This window comes from Megalopta genalis, chromosome 4, assembly GCF_051020955.1.
Source record: "Megalopta genalis isolate 19385.01 chromosome 4, iyMegGena1_principal, whole genome shotgun sequence".
Classification (NCBI taxonomy): Eukaryota; Metazoa; Arthropoda; class Insecta; order Hymenoptera; family Halictidae; genus Megalopta; species Megalopta genalis.
Window position 1 is genome coordinate 13,988,644 of NC_135016.1, and position 18,157 is coordinate 14,006,800.

Sequence of the window (18,157 nt, forward strand, 5' to 3'; positions counted from 1 at the left end):
CTAAATAATATTTATTATTATTAATTAACATTTTACAATGCATTGTTCGATAACTTTTTGACATTTTTCTAGTAGTTTTGAAATCTTATGATCGTAGGAGGCCTGTTATTTGTCAGCAAAACACAGAATCAAGAACATACTTTTGTAGCATTCTTACGAAATTAATATTTTTGAGAAACGAAATTACTTTCCGAACGGACCAACGGACTAGAGATTTTATTTAATTGTTAGCTGAAATACTTAATCGTTGGACTGCGGATAATTGTGCAAAATGATAATTATTTGCGTCGATTATTCGAAAGTTAAATACATGCACTTTTTCTCTCGATAGTTTCTAGAAATAGAAAATGGTGTATGAAGATTTTTTAATTTCTCTGATATTCTCACATTGCTCTATATTTCACTTGTCAACTTTTGCAATTTTATCTAAGCGAACTCATTTAGAGGATTAAATGTGTTTGTACATCGTTCGTATAAGACATATGCAACGCATAACACATTAATTACTTGTTTCCAGCATGTGAGAAACAGACTAGTTTGGTGATAAAGAACATCAGTGCAAATTGGAATTATTCTTTTCCATTCGTTTATTATACCTTCTATCCGTTTCTTCTTTTCATTCAAGATCATCGAAAATCATCATAATTCTACATGCATGAAACAATGTGTAAGTGAAACTGAGTTTAGAATGAACTAGTAGTGCGAATAGTGGACTAAAATAGTATTACACATAGAATTCCCTTAAAATTAGAATTTCTAATTAGAATTTCCTTTGTGGTTAACCGCAAGAAAATTGTAGCGATGCTGTACTATGGAGTGTGAAGTTTACAAGGATGAACATCTCTGACAACGTTTGCTGTACAATTAAATTTATAACAAAGTGATTAATTCAACAGCGATTAAAATATATATAAATATATAAATCATTCCTCGTCTTTGTTATTTCTTATCGTTCCAACCAATTGCAATTTTTGAAAACAATTTTTTACTTATTATCTAGCAAATTAGTATCGTCTAAAAGAAATTCAGGTAATCTCGTCCAATTTGAAAAAAGTTATTCCGTTTTAAATAGTGTCGACGTACCGTATCATTGTTTCTCAGTTATCGTCCACATCTGGTCTTCGTTATTCTTTCTATTCTTTATATTTATACCTTTTATCGTTTCCTTATATCTTATAAATATATTTAACACTAAACCTACCAAGATCTAAAAGCGACTAGCAACTGCTGCTTTATAAGAATTACAAGATAGAATTTATTGAAATTTTTCACAATTTTTATAATAGCGTGTGTCCGAACAAAGTGCCGGACATTTAACAGACGGCGGCAGATTTATCATTAATAAGACCCCGCGAATCCTGTCAAGAAGACAATGTCGAAAAGAGAATCGAAAACGGGACATATTGTGCAAAGAAGCGACACGATTGTCGTCCCGGTCGGGCACTAGAAAGAATCCGGTCGGAGATTGTCGCGCGGTGAGCTGTCGGCTTTTAGAAAGATGAAAAACCAGTGACTGGCTCGGAACTGCCGTTACGGCGAGCACAATTCCATTCCTCTTAATTAGTTTTTCATTATCCTTGAAACACGATCGCGGTACTTTCTCTACGATGTTGTTCGCCGATCGGCAAAAAAGCCACCGGTAACCGGTGTCATCCGGGGACAAACGGCGACTCGGATCGACCGTCGATGCGACTGCGCCAGATCTCTCCAATTAAAAATCGGTTTTCCCGTAAGGACGTGAGAAACCGGGGAACTGGTACCGGATCGGAGTTTTCTTGAACAGATCCGTGCGGGTTTTCTAGTCGAAACAGTTCATTGAAATCACAATTAGTTGCTCGGAACGTCAACTAATGTGCTGTGTTGCGACATTTGTTGTCGCTAATGTTTTACGATGAACTGTCTGGTACCTTATTTTATGTGTATTATGTATATTACATATTATAATAATATTACATTATATATATTACATCGAATTGCGTATATTATATATATTATTATTATATTATATTATTATATTATATAATATTATATTATTGTATAGGATAGATAAATTATGTACATTACATCGAATTGGAAATATACTGTTGAGCATAGCTAATCGTCCATTATTGTTAACTCGACGCTGCATAGTTTTCTTTATTTATTACGAATTTAATCGTGAAGCAAAACGTGTCCGCGATATTCATTCTTGTTAATGTCACATTTTATAATATAGCATCACTACGTTTTTCTAATTTTAAAGAAAATTCTATACGTAATATTATTTTATTTTATTATTCGTAGTGCTAGCTTATTTTGAACTGAGTTTTACTTATACTCCTCACGCGACAAGAAGGCACCTCTGTGTTTACGTACCCCACTCCTGTAGCTATCGATGGTCGCTAGCGATCGATAGCTGCGGCAGTGGGACAGCTAGTAGAGGGGAAATGTAAACGCAAAAGTGCGTTCTTGTCGCGCGAAGACTATACATGCTATTTCATGCATATTGAACTGCGACGATCTTTGACGCGCTTGAATGAATACAAAAAACTATTACATAAATACAATTTGTAATGTTCTTTATTATCGAACTGGCCTGTATCCCATATGTTAAAAACAACTAATTAATGCGTTATGAGTTGAATACATCTTATACGAATGATGTACAAAAACATTTAATCTTTTAAATGAGTTCACTTAGGTAAAAAGTTTACTAGCATGTAATAACTGAACTGCGAATCTTATGCATTAATTGCAAAAGTTGACAAGTGAAGTACAGAGCAATGACGACATCAGAAGAATTAAAAAATCTAGATACACTGTGTTCAATTAATCGAAGCTATTGATAGAAACATTGCATCTGTATTTAACTCTTGTTCCGAACAATTGGCGCAAATAATTATCATTTTTCACAAAAATCCGCAGTCTAGTAACAACGCAGTGACGACGACGGAAAATAAAATCTCGCGAGTCTTTTTTTTTATATTTCCTTACAACAATCGCGACTGGCATAAACATATCGATAGTCTCCATAATACCAACTTAGCGTTTAATCTTTCGTTCGATAGAATCAAACGCAGTTTCGAGCAACGTTCTATTCGCCTAACCAACTACCACGGAAAATAAAAACCAGCATCCTCTTCTCGATATTTACGTGCAGCGTCGCAGATTTGCATAAACATCCGCAATCTAATGATCGCGATTTATCAGCGTCTAAAATCGTGAAAGTGCGGAAGCATCCGTTAGCCTTTACCAACGCGTACACACTTCGTAACGTACGAGTACATGACCGACGCCTATTTTTGTAGCGATGACACGTCTTGCAGATAAAACGAGGTTATAGATCAAGGAAGAACATGGAATCCCCGATTATAGGCCAATTAATATTTTAAATTTTCCGTGCGACCCGGTTTCTGGCGGTCAGTTTCGCCGTTTCGATCGTCCCGCGGAAGAAAAGAAAACGAAGAGAAGAAGCATTGATACGCGGGCGAAAAGCGTGAATGTTCCAGGAGAGCAGATTTCGATGAATAACGGATGAGAATCTCGAATAAAGAGAACAGGAGCGGTGCTAAATGGTTATAAAACAACACGGCTTTTCCCATGAAGTCGAGTCGACGAGAAAATTGCGTTCAGCGCTGCAGAAAGTAGAAAATTGTTGCTCCCGTGTGAATCGATCGCGTTTCGGTTTTTAACAATCGTGACAATACCGTTTAAATAAGCCATGGCAACCGTGGCTTTTTGGAATCAATTCTACTAACCTTTGGAATAAAGTTTTATTCGAATAATGATTCAAAAATCCTCTTCAAATAGGATTTTATTCGACCAGCGTTTCGAATGTATAGCTAATTATTCGAATGAAGTTTTATATTCGGATAACTTTTCAAGTATATTGACCCAATGAAATGTTATTCAAACAAATTTTGTTCAATTATTTACCTTTATTATTATATTATTATTAGTACAGTTTTTACATAAAAGAATCTTTGATGTTATAGAGGATTCGACTGTATTTCCAGAGCTCCTTTAAATAATGAATAACATTGAATCTGTATAAATGTACAAATCAAAATGTTATAATACGTTATGTTATATATCTTATAATGTAATACTTCGAATAAATTTTACCCGAATAACGTTTCGAATAAATTCTAAATATAAAATTATTTTGTATATTTTTATATTTTATTTAGCCAAAATATGTTGTGCTCTATGATTGTAATATTTGTAATATGTAATATTTATATTTGTAATATGTAATATGTAATATTTTTCCTGATTGTAATATTTTTTAATGCCAAAATTTTAAACGTAGGTTTGAATTTATATTGCTTAATTTAGCAGTTGAAATTATTTTTTGATAAAATGGTATAACAAGTCCCATTATCAATATTCCATTTGAATGTAACATTTATTTGTATACATAATATTAATCTTTGTGCTAAAGAAAAAGATCACAAATTGTTGTGGCTAATTCAATACTTTCTGTCGTATAAAGAAAAACATCATTTATTTGTTAAATGACAAATAGAAATTTCTGTAGTAAAAATCATAAAACTGGATGTTCGTGCACGTAGACTGTAATTAATGTTAATGAATGTAACTAAAGAGAATTAGTAATTAAAATTGCCACTAAAATTTGATAACTTAAAATATTAATGTTGTTGTATTTCTAATGGCTTATACCTCTGCAGATTATTTTATTATAATATGTAAATAAAGGTTAGAAGAAAAATTTATTTTGCTGCTCGAATATCATAGTACAATAGAAATATCATTAACGCTTATAAATACTTTTCTATTTTATAAATCGTGAATGTCTCGAATGGTAACTACCGTTTATTTCTTACGATTTACGTTAAAGAACTACATTATTTTTATTTTTCGTTATTCCGCATGTTAGAAAAATATTTGAAAATCTTGCTTGCTGAAACGTGCAAAAGCTGCAATGTTAATTCTGCAAAACAATTTAACACATGATTTAACACTTTGATTGTTCTGTTACAAACTCAAAAATTTCATGAAATTGAACTATTCGATTCAGTAAAATTAAAATAGAAAAGTTATATTGTATAACGTGAATTAATTTTTCAACATTCTTACATTTTGCAGATTCTAATAAAATTAGGAAAATATAATAGATCAGCGTAAAAATTAATTTTCAAACATTCTTACATATTGCAGATTCTAATAAAATTAGGAAAATATAATAGATCAGCGTAAAAATTAATTTTCTAATATTATATATTAGATATTATATAATATTATTATATATTTTTATATTATATATATTATATTATTATATATCTAATATTATATATATTATATTATTATATATCTAATATTATATATATTATATTATTATATATCTAATATTAATTTTCAAATATGGCTAACGCAGTAGTCAAAATGTTATTTTGAAATCTCATTGGTTAAAATTTCCAAAATTTACGATTGAAACGTCAAAATAGACTCGACATATAATTTAATAATATGTTCAACATCAACAGTGATATCGCGACGACTTATCCAGGTAATAAGCAAATCGTCAAAGTTGCATAATATTTGCAGCTTCGTTTACCATAAATCATAGAAACACATCGGGAACAAAAGCTGATAGTAAGAATTATTACTATCCCACGTGTTATCAGCGCATTATTTCGCGTAGACGTATCTGTTTCTTGATTATGTCACCCGTTGCGAAAGTAATCAGTTGATAACCTACTTGAATCTGAGATTGTCGTGTAAACGTGATATACAGTACCATTGATCTCTTATCTCATGTGTTAGTTTATCGTAGAACGTTTATTACGAGCTAAAGAGATAGTGAAAATGCAAGAGACCAAATAGAAAAACATCATAATATTTATTTGCGAGTTCCTCGACACTACGATACTAGTATTTTAATTAGCATTTAATTAATTAGTATTTTAATAATTCCAATTATTATCCGACTACGGATATTTATACGAATTGATATTTTTCTGGAATAAGTTTTCAAAACAGGCTGCAGATGGGCACAAATAAATTATTAATAATATTCATATTCCTAATATATTGTTACAACTACTTTTTTATTGTGCACTAATAGAATAATACGATTCTATTACCGTTTAATATTTTTTACTGGCTTTACTATTAAATTACGTTAGTTGAACACTCAGAGATTGCTGGCAGAAGATTTATCGAATTCTCAAAATTTTAACATTTATAAGAACTTTAGGAAATCGTGTTGTAATATTCATTTTATTTTGTTCATTTATTATTGTACGTGCATAAATATGTTAGTAAATATTTTATAGTTCGAAATATAATGTAATAATTAAATTCGTACGCAAAATAAAAATTAATATTGAGTTTTACTAATTTGAATACGATGAACATAATATATCGAGATTGTTGCATTGTTTTAATCATTTTACTGTTTTGTATTTCACCTAGATATTTTTATTTATTATATTCATTCATTTATTATAATTATTTATTTATTTACTAGATCACGAAATTCACAGTCTTGTAATAAACGCTTAACATTAATATTCCCATCGTTTTTTATTAGATATTTTTTCTAGATTACTAGATGTTTATATCATTTGATTTTTATGCTAAATACTTTATTAGCACCCTGTGCAGAAGTAAGGAAGTTTGAAGCAGCCCGATAAAACGCTGCGAACCGTTTCAACAACTTCGGTCTATTTACGATTAATTAGTAATTAGAACTGCGCTTGAGTGGCATATAATTTCTACGCACGAGCAACTGCGAGACGAGACCTGAGGATACACGAAATGGAACGGAAGCGGAAGACAAGAACATTAGAGCAAAACAAAGCGATGCGTTGGTCGCGTCCGCATAATCAAATATGGCACGCGGTTTGAATAAACGTTTCAATAACATACTTCGCATAATTAATAGATTAGATATTAATAGATTGAACATGATAAATTAATTTATCATGTTATAAAAATTATAAATTTAATCTTTAATTTCATCTTTTAAATTTATAACTTTTTATAATATAATTTATAATTTTAAATAAATTTCATTTTAAATGCATCCAATCAATTTTGCCATAAATGTGTAAAATCCATAGTCTAGTAATACGAATCCACCATGGCTTTAATTTTCAAGATTTGACAGTTTTTATAAAACATTGTTGAGATCTCTGGTTTTGGTGAATATAGTATCTCATATTAATTGTTATAGTCTAGTGACCATCGAACAGAGGTATAAATCTTTGGAGAATTTACATAAATATTCAATGTCCAGTGAACGCAATTACAATCACGCATGCACCGGGACGGAAAATATTCGAGAAAATATCGGAACTGTGCCCATAATTACTATTATGATTATTCGAATCACTGAACACGTTGAGTATCGTTGCTTTTTAATATTAAGATAATACCGTAATCAGGCACCCTCGAGCTTTCATCAAGCTTTCATTTTGAGGAATGCAGAATAAATTATAACCAAACTCAATGGTACTTAGATTATTACACCAATATTATTAACCGAGTTCATAAAATTGTAAAAGAAAAGCAGCACCAGACAACACAATTGCGCAATTTTTATTACATAATACATAAAATTCAATAATCTCTTACAAAAGCAAGATGCTAAGATAGCAGTTCCAGTAATTAAAATTGATTTCATGCGGATTTTTATGCAACATAAAAACTGTCTACATCAATTGCAAAGAATGGAAATCAAGTAGCAACTTCATTCTTTCTTTAATGTTGTTAATAGATTAAAAACAATGCATCGATGTTTTAAAATGCTTGTAAAAATACAATTCTGTCATAAATGCATAAAATCCGCGGTCCATTGATTATATTGAACAGAAAAGCAAAGACAATAGAGAACTCAAAGATATATTTATTAAACCAATAATATAATTTCATAATTTTTTAAATCTGTTATATTCTATTCTACGTTTATAAATTGCTAATCTTATTTTATGGTATTTAGATAAATAGGATGCATAGACGTAAGCAGTCGTAATAGAATTAAATTACAGTTAAGTAACAAAGCTAGTTTAAAGATGAAGATGTGAGGAAACGGAACCACTTGTAATCCATAAGGGAACTAACAAAGCTATTGTTATTATTAATTAAAATTGATAACTTTCTACACTCTAGACTGTTAAATTTTTGTGCAGTAAATTTACCATTATCTAACGTCGGTCGTAAACCATCTGCAGAAACTGTGAAATTAGAAATTTCACTTCGCGAAGAATAAAAAGTTGCATTGTGGAGATTAATGAAACTCGTAGATCGAGATAGAACATTAATAATTTCGAACAGAGCTATAAATATGAATGTGCAATTTTAATTCGACGTATCTGATAGAAAATTTCTGATTAAAAAATATCTACAAAAATTTACAGATTTCATATCACATATTGAAATATAATATAATAATAAATATAAAAAATATATATATATTTTTTTCATATTATAAAATGGTAAATTTACTGCATGACAATTTTACAGTTGAGATTGAAGAAAATGATCAATTTTAGTTAATAATAATTAAAAATATATACATATAATATATGACATATTTATTATATATTTTTCGTATTATATATTCTATTTTGCAAAACGAAAATAACACGACGATACGCAATAATTCGGTAGTCTTTGCGCGATTTTGTACTGTATAGATATGGAATGAGAAACGAAAGTATACTGCTCGAGAGATATGATTACAGGCAGTAATTGAGTAACGTTTGTCTCGCGCAACAGTTTCGTTGAACCTAAGCTCCCTTTTTTGTGATCGTTGCGAAATGAAGTTACATTTACTTGGTAATGGTTCGGGTAACTATGGCAGACTCTTGGCTATTACAGCGTGTTCATCGTGAAACATTGAAATCGAAAATAGACCAATTTTCTTGCAGACTTTTTATCATACAGCTACGCTCTTAGTTGATGATTCATAATTAGATGGGTACTGATTTGGACCATTTGTTAGACTTTATTTGATAATTTCATGTTTATGTAATATCTGTTTTTATTTCGCTACCGTTTTTTAATGTTTATTTATCAAATATGTGACAGTTTGGTAGATTCTTCTCTAGTCAAATTCTAATTATGCTAAAAGAACCTATGAGAATTAACAAAGTGGACGTGTTTAACACATAACAGACTGATATACGAACAAATAAGATTAAATTAACAGTCAATTAATCTGACTCAAACAAATTTGTTCATTGCCAACAATAATTTGTTATTTTTAATAACGTAGACACAGAACTACGTCTTTAACGTTGCTTCAATGCTTAATTGATCCAAAATATTTAAATACATACTGTTCTATAGGCTAATAAAATTATTGCTCGCTCGACCTGAAATAATCGAACGCATTTTGCTAAATAGATTAACAATAAAATTAAAGTAGAACACGAATAAAATAGAACGAAATGGAGTAATTTACTTTTACCATTCAATGCTCGACTGATCTAAAATATTTGAATATATGATGCTCGATGAAGTAATAAAGTGGAAGTAGGATAAAAATAAAATAGAATAAAGTGGGGTATAATATATCTTTACAATTAATGCTCGGCTGATCGAAAATATTTGAATATATGATGCTTAATAAAGTAATAAAGTGGAAAGTAGGATAAAAATAAAATAGAATAAAGTGGGGTTCAATGTATCTTTACGATTAGTGCTCCGCTAATCTAAGATATTTGCTTGTATATTTCTTAAACAGTAAAGTGTAAGTAGGATAAGAATAAAATAGAATGTAGCGAAGTGTAATTTATCTTTTTTCCACTTCGTTAGTCTGAAATATTCACAGCATTGCTCAATAAATCGATAAAATAGAAGCAGATGAAGTATAAAATTCAATAAAACGGAGTTCAATTTATTCGTAACATTCGGAGATGAAATAACATGAAATATTTGAATGCATGTTTCTGAAAAGAAAATCAATAAGGTTGATGCAGAGAAAGATTAAAATGAAATTAACTAACGTTCGACTTATCGTCAACATTCGGCGCCAATTAGCCTAGAATATTCATAAGTATGTCGCTCGATTATCTTACGAAATATACGTACCAGTGGGGAAAGAATAAATTGCCATAAGCTACCACTCACTGTATTCAGTTCTGATAGTAGCTCAGTGAGATTGTATTTCTGCGAAAACTATTTTATAACAGTTTATTATACTATTTCTTTTTACTAATTTCTTGTACACTACTAAATTGATGAAGTTAATTGTGCAACTATAAGTTACTGAACACTATTTTTATTTGTATTTGAACATTTTATAGTCACTACAGGAAAAGTTGTTTAAGATGAAAAGTACGACATCGTAATTATATATAATTTATTACACATTATTCTAAATAATGTCAGAATTCCACGATCTTTTTTGAATCTCGGCTAAGCTTTTGATCAGAGTTCCGTGTGTAAACAACATAGAACAGTATTTGTATGTGAGTATTTTATATGCACACTGTAGACAAATGCAATATTTGTAAAATTATTACATAACGTTTGATTTTGATATTAGTCTAATAGTTTTTATATTAATTACAATTTTAAATATGGTATTTTAAACATATCGATGAAAGTAGTCTAGAATGAAAATTTTAAAAGGTGTACTTTCATAAAAACTATTAAAAGATAAAGGGTAAAAATAGTGTTCAATTACAATCTTAAAAGTTGTCTTGTCAATCTATTGGTAAACGTAGCGTCTAATTAAAATTGTGATAAATTTATAAAAGTTGTTTTTTGGCCACCTCGATGAAAATAGTGTTAAATGAAAATTGTGAAAGATGTCTTCTAATCCAATTGCAATCTTCAGAATAGTCCTTCGATTTTTTGGTAAAACTAGCGTTCAATGGAAATTGATCCCTTTATTAGAGATAATGTTTAAGTACAGATTTTTTAAAGTTGTCTTTCGACCGCTTTGTCATGCAAAAGTAGCGTGAAAGAACATTCGTTGAATGTTTCACTTCTATCATATGAGCTGTTTATTTTGAAAGTGGCATAAGTCACTTTGTTTTTAAGTCGATATATTTAAGAGTTTGCGTTTTGACACGTTTAAAAATATGGATGCTAACTTTCGAGAGGATTTACTTGTATTTGTTATCTCGGGATACTGATATTTTTCTCAGTATAAATAATTTCGTATAAACATTAAAAAGTCACCACTTTTCATTACGGTAAAGTGACTTATGCCACTTTCAAAATAAACGGCTCATATGCTTATTTCGGTGACGAAGGGAAGAGGACCGGTATACTCTAGTTAGCCGAGAATTTTACGGAGTGCCCCGGCTGGTAAACGACAAAATCAAGGTCGAATCTTTCCCAACGCACCACAAAGGCGTGATGTCGACTCACAAAGACCCGCGAGCGTAAGATTCGACCCGGATACGGACACCGAGACTGCTGGCAAACCAGTCCTCGTGGATATGTACCATCTAATTGACGTTCACTGCCTACATGTATTGTATCTAATTTCACGATTAGACAACTTCCTCGAGAATCTGCGTGGAAACACGAAATGCGTGGACATCGAGCTAGGTTCCCCAAGGCGAAAGTTGAAGCACTATAATCTCCGGAGTTTTTTAAAATAATACCAGTCATTTAAATAAATCATAACCCCAGACATCCTTGAATCATCGAATCCGGCATGAAAAAGTTCTTGGAAACTTTCGTGTCACATAACGTTTACGATACACGTGTTCTTTGAGAACAATTTTACTTTACTGTTAAAAGCAAACACAGAAAGTATTAGAGATATTGTGTGTCCTTAATTGAAAATAATACTACTTGCTGCATAATTATTGTCTGGTAAGAGCTGAACAATTTCAATTATATTATATTCAATTATTCCAGTTTCAATTATATTTCAATTTTAGTTATAGTCAATATTTCAATTTTCATTACATTCAATTGTAATTATATTTCAATTTTAATTATATTCAATTTTAATTATATTCAATTTCAATTATATTCAATTTTAATTATATTCAATTGTAATTATATTTCAACTTTAATTATATTCAATTGCAATTATATTTCAATTATAATCATATTTCAATTTTAATTCCATTATATTTAATTATATTTCAATTTTGATTATATCATATTTAAGTATATCTTAATTTTACCAATATTCGACTGTAATTACAGTAATTTATTCTGGATTTGTATTTTGTAAAATTTTTGATATTCTAAGAAATAAATTATTGTACAAAAATTTTTCAATAAACTTATCAATAACTTATATGAATAATCTTCTTTCTCCTTATCAGACACTCAAAAAAAAACTTATCAATAAATTAATCATGTATCTTATTAATTGGATAAAAGGGTGTCATTTCACTTTATACATGCAAAATTCGCGGTTTTTTACAATTTTGATACCGATATTCATACAATTGTTTGACTTTCTCATCGGATTAAAAAGTAAAAGTTATTACAATTTTAATTTCTGTACGGCTTGTTCAGTTCTGCCTACGATGAGCACATGGAATTCCTAATTAACGTCTCGCATAATCCCATAATCTCAGTATGATACATGGTATCGATGATATCATCTTAAATCAATTTCCTTGGCGGAAGCATAATTCAGTGTATCAACTGATCGTAATCTGAGCTCGATACCCAAGAAGGCAGTTCCTGTAGCCAATCTAAAGATAATGCAAAAATTGTGCTACACGTCCGGCGATTATTATCCGGGAAAAGTTTCTTTATACGCATCCACAATCGCGAATAATGGAAACATATCGCGGTAACGTTACTCCGACGTACGGAGCCGACTTTCTCGCGGTAATACAGCAACGCGCGTAATGTACGCTACTTCACATGAAAGAATTTATTGTTTTTGTTACGTTGCAATCGGCGATAGCGCAATAATGACCGGGGTTCCATGAACAAAAAAGGCAGAGATATGAAAAACGGTAAGAAAACTCTATTACATGTTTCTAGGAACAAAGTATGCAGTTTTCTTTCGAGTGCGAGATTACGATGCGAGGTTTCGATGCAAGGGTTACTTCAAAGCTTTGTAACTTCGCGAACAAAAATCACAACCAAGTTTCCTTTGTTTTTAATTACAGGGGAAGGGCCAAACTTCGTTCGGTTGCAAAAGGAATTTCCGAAAAAAATTTTACCAAGTTTGTGCATTTCGTCGAATTTGGCAATTTTCAGTGTGACAAACATGGCCTCGCATTTAAGGGGTTACAATGGTGAGAGTGCATCGAACTTAAAATCCCGGAAGGTTATCTTAAAGTAGAGGTTTCAAGCTTTAATTTGCAGAAAAGGCCATCATCCTACGATGATTTTTCGCGGAGTTATCGTCAGTCAAAGTTAACCAATTTTTATCAAAAATTTTCTATTTTGTATAATTTATAATATAATTTATATATAATCTATGCCATAATTTTTTTCCAGCAGTGTACTTTGAAGTGAGATATCGGGTTTTAATGAAAGAAACGATGTACTGGAATCTTCAAATTGTATTTTTAAATTTTTGGGTCCAAAGAGTATCGCTAGTTTTTGAGTGACAGTTGTTTGAAAACTGATACTAATACAGTCGGCGTACAAAGTATTCATACACCTTTTAAATCGGAATAACATTTTCGTAATTAGGCCAAACGATCTGGATCTTTTCGGGCTGTTAGAGAGATTGGTATACTAAACAATGACTTAACAAATATTACTTTCAAAAATTGCGATCGACTTCCATAAAAATGCACTTTTTTCCAATTATAATTCTTTACACTGACGAGATTCAATTCTATTCCATTCATGCACGTTTACAATGGTATTTTGCAAGTTTGTAAGAATCTTAAATCTACAAAACCTCGGTTGAAATGTTGTAAAATCAAAATTACGTAAATTTTCAAGTGCGCCGTTTTAAACTACGTCGTTTTGTCCCGGAGTGTATTTGAGTGAATGACTGCAGATACGACTAACGAAATAAAAAAGAAATCACGTACACACATGGGTGCAACGTTTTCGTTGAGACGTAAATTGAATAATATCGGCTGAGACCGGGACAGATATTGAATCTATACGAGATCCGTGTCGTTAACTATACAGGCGATACGACGTGTTTCGTGCGGCGCTGCGGAAAACCTTGAGAAAAATAAACAAGTTGAGACCGAGCCAGCAGCGAGTCAATTCCAGCCAAGATTATTCTATTTAGGTAAATACGTACTTTTGCATATTAAACAGCCACGGCTAAGCGAACCGTTGCAACCAAAGATAAACGATTTAATGGGACGCCAATCGTGAGAGCACACTTCGCGGCGGATCCATACCAGCGGAAATCAGTTTCTAAAGTTTAACACTAGTACTTTCAATTTCGTCAAAATGGCGGATTTCAATTCTTTTATTTTACAATTAGAAGAGAGAACTGCCATGAATTGGGACACTTTTGTTTCGCACACGATAACAACAGAACTAAGCAATCTAATTGTAGCTTAAAATATTCGAAAGATCGGTTCTTGCACTATAAGAATGCACAGTGTCAATGAGTTTCTCCTGCGTTCACTTACTTTATTTTAAATTTGTTTAAAAAGTGCATTTTGTCCCATTCATTGATTGATTGTATTCGATGGGACAGACGTGTTCGTGAATGAAATAGCGTAACAAAATAATGTAATGTTTGCATTAATCTTATTAGTACTGTCTTTTTATTCACTGTAAATTACATAAATCTTCTCTGCATCTTTGCAATAACACAGTCTTGCAGTAGTTCTCAAATGTTATATCTAGAAAGACAAACTTCTCGATCGAGTTTAGTGTTTAGTATAGTCAAGTTTAGTTTATTGTACTCATGAGTTATTCTACGATTTTTTACTAATTTTTTTTATACTACATCTGCTTCAACCGAATCAATTTTATCGTCAATGTAGGACAAATTGAATAAGTCAAATTCATTTTACAGTCACTACAGGAAAAATTGATTAAGATGACGAATGCAACATTGTAATTCTATATAATTTATTGCAGATTGTTCTAAACAATATCAGAAATCTCTGAGTTCTTGGCTTTTACGATCTTTCTGAAATCTCGATCAATTTTTTGATCGGAGTTTCAAGTGCAAACAGTATTTTATGTGTACATTGCAAATAATCAAGATATTTGTAAAATATTTACATCTAAATTATTACGTAACGTTTAATTTTTACAGTAGTATTTACAATCACTCTTACCGATCTTTCGTATATGTCTATCTTTACACAATTTATTATACACATGCTCGTTAAAGAAAATGTTGAAAAGTTAATTTTGGAAGAGAGATGAAACCTAGAAAATGATACTGAATTGAAATGTTAAAAGGTACCGTTTCACTTCTTTAGTAAGAATATAGTCTTGAATTAAGATTTAAAAACTACTTTTTAACCCCTTTGATGAAAATAGCGTTCGATTACAATTCGAAAAGTTGTCTTTTGGCCACCTCGATCTCTTTTTATCGACTCGGAGCATTTACGATCAATTGATGAAAATAGTATTGAGTTTAAAGTTTTAAAATGTGTCATTCGACTCCTCTGGTAAAAATAGCGTTTAGACGATTCGTTTTGTCTAGTTTGCTTTGTTAACACAGTCTAAGTAACAGGAAATACGTATGGATCAGAGATCGAACCGGGATTTTAAACATCGATCGTCCGGCTCGGGAAGTAAAAACGAAACATCCGGCGGATGATACACTGGAAACGAGTGCATTGGTGCACGATCGATTCCATTCGGAATGTGCAATGAATTCAATGAATCCATTCAAGACGTTCTACTTTGACACCGGGGACCGACGATCATGAATTATCGATACGCTGAAAATGGGAACTTATGTAAATTATACGGGTCGCGGTGGTTGGCTCGACTATAAAAATGTTGTAGAATGTTCGATACACCAATGGGACGATTCGGGTGAACGAGCGGACGGTTTTATGAACTATGCGGCGAAGTACATATCGCCTGGATGAATATCGAAGTGAGATATAATGCGCGTGGAAAAATAAGAACGAGAAAGTTTGGTGGCAGTAGAGTTGTACAGAATTGCAATGGTATTATTACTCGTGGAATTACAATTACGAAGTAATCCAGTAATATTACGATTCAATTATACTGCAATTCAACGATATTGTAATTCGATTACATCGTAATTCGTAATTCAGATCTCCGTTCGATTAAATTACAATGTGTAATTCGTAATTTCAATTGGAGCTTAATTATAAAGTACTGAGTAATTAAATTACATTGATTACGAATTACGATGTAATTGAATTGAAATTACGAATTAAAATAATAATTAATTTTTAGGTAATAAAAGAAGAAAATACGCAGACCAGACAAAAAATGAATATACGAAAGAGAAACAGAAAAATGTATCTCACAACTTCAAAGTTCTTGGCTGTAATCCGAAGAACAGTGTTTCAATTACATTGCATTAATGCAGTTGCTATTACTATATACTAATAATAAATGAACTATTTATTTTATTATTACAATAAATTAATAATAATAATAATAATAATAATAATAATAATAATAATAATAATAATAGAAACACCAATAAAGGTCTGAGTGAATGTTTTAAAAGATAAGAAGATAAATGATAAGTAAAGGTATAAAAAATATACGTATTATATGTATAAAATATACACATAAAACTACATATAATGAAAAGTCTACTTTTTTAAGCCGATGTGCCAATTTTAGATCACTCTATGTATAGTTCAGTTTTACATTCCTGACCTTGTAAAATAGTAGATTATGTGACATTTGATATTTCTTATCTCAGCAGAATAGTCGTCAAACCTCTTAAGAAATCGAACGTTGGGTTTCTTTGCTCCTAAGAGTTCCATGATCTCTTTGTATATTCGAGATCAAACGTCCATTACGAGGGCATGATGTTACATCGTATTAAGAAGATAACATGTTTGATAAGCAACGTGTAAAGCGTCGAATATCAACTATAAAATTTCTCACGACACCAAAGTCGAATTGAATGAAACCGAAACTAGAAAGTGAAAATTTATTATAGGAAATTTTAGTTTAACTTTTTTCTACTGTAAAAATCTGAGTAACATTCGATTTGTTCAATATGTTACAACAATAATGAATTTCAAAACCTAGTTAAAACTTGGTTTTACTCATTGAGTAATACATTGCCTAATATACACGCGCAGCAATAAATTGTATAATATACACGTATAACAATATATTGTTTAATATACATGTACAATAACAAATTGTTTAATACGTTTATACATTTATAATAATGATAATTAATTGTCTAATGTACACGCATCCATAGTAATAAATTGTCCAATATACATGTACAATAAATTGTCTAACGTTAATGTATAACAAATTATACACATGTATAACGATAAACTGTCTAATGTACAACAATAAATTATCAAATATTCACGTACAGCAATAAATTGTCTAATACACACGTATGTCAATACGTTGACTAATATACATATGCAATAGTAATTCGTTTAATATACATAATATACATTTATAGTAATAAATTGTATACTGCGCATACATGTACAGCAATAAATTGATTAATATAATAAATTGTCTAATATACATGTATTATAACAAATTGTCCAAATGTGCATACATGTATAATAATTAATTGTCCAATATACATGTAAAACAATAAATGATCTATTATCCCACATCCAACAAAGTGTTTGTTATTTATACATGTACAGCAATAAATTGATTAATATAATAAATTGTCTAATATACATGTATTATAACAAATTGTCCAATGTGCATACATGTATAATAATCAATTGTCTAATATACATGTAAAACAATAAATGATCTATTATCCCACATTCAACAAAGTGTTTGTTATTTATACATGTACAGCAATAAATTGATTAATATAATAAATTGTCTAATATACATGTATTATAACAAATTGTCCAATGTGCATACATGTATAATAATTAATTGTCTAATATACATGTAAAACAATAAATGATCTATTATCCCACATCCAACAAAGTGTTTGTTATTTATACAAGTACAGCAATAAATTGATTAATATAATAAATTGTCTAATATACATGTATTATAACAAATTGTCCAATGTGCATACATGTATAATAATCAATTGTCTAATATACATGTAAAACAATAAATGATCTATTATTCCACATTCAACAAAGTGTTTGTTATTTATACATGTACA

General features: G+C 30.5%; 1 protein-coding gene across 6 annotated transcripts in view; it reads right to left on the bottom strand.

Annotated features, from left to right (window-relative positions):
* The window catches only part of for (cGMP-dependent protein kinase for), a 233,158-nt gene that overhangs the window by 54,514 nt on the left and 160,487 nt on the right, over positions 1 to 18,157 (bottom strand). The gene's annotated exons all lie outside the window — the stretch shown is intronic.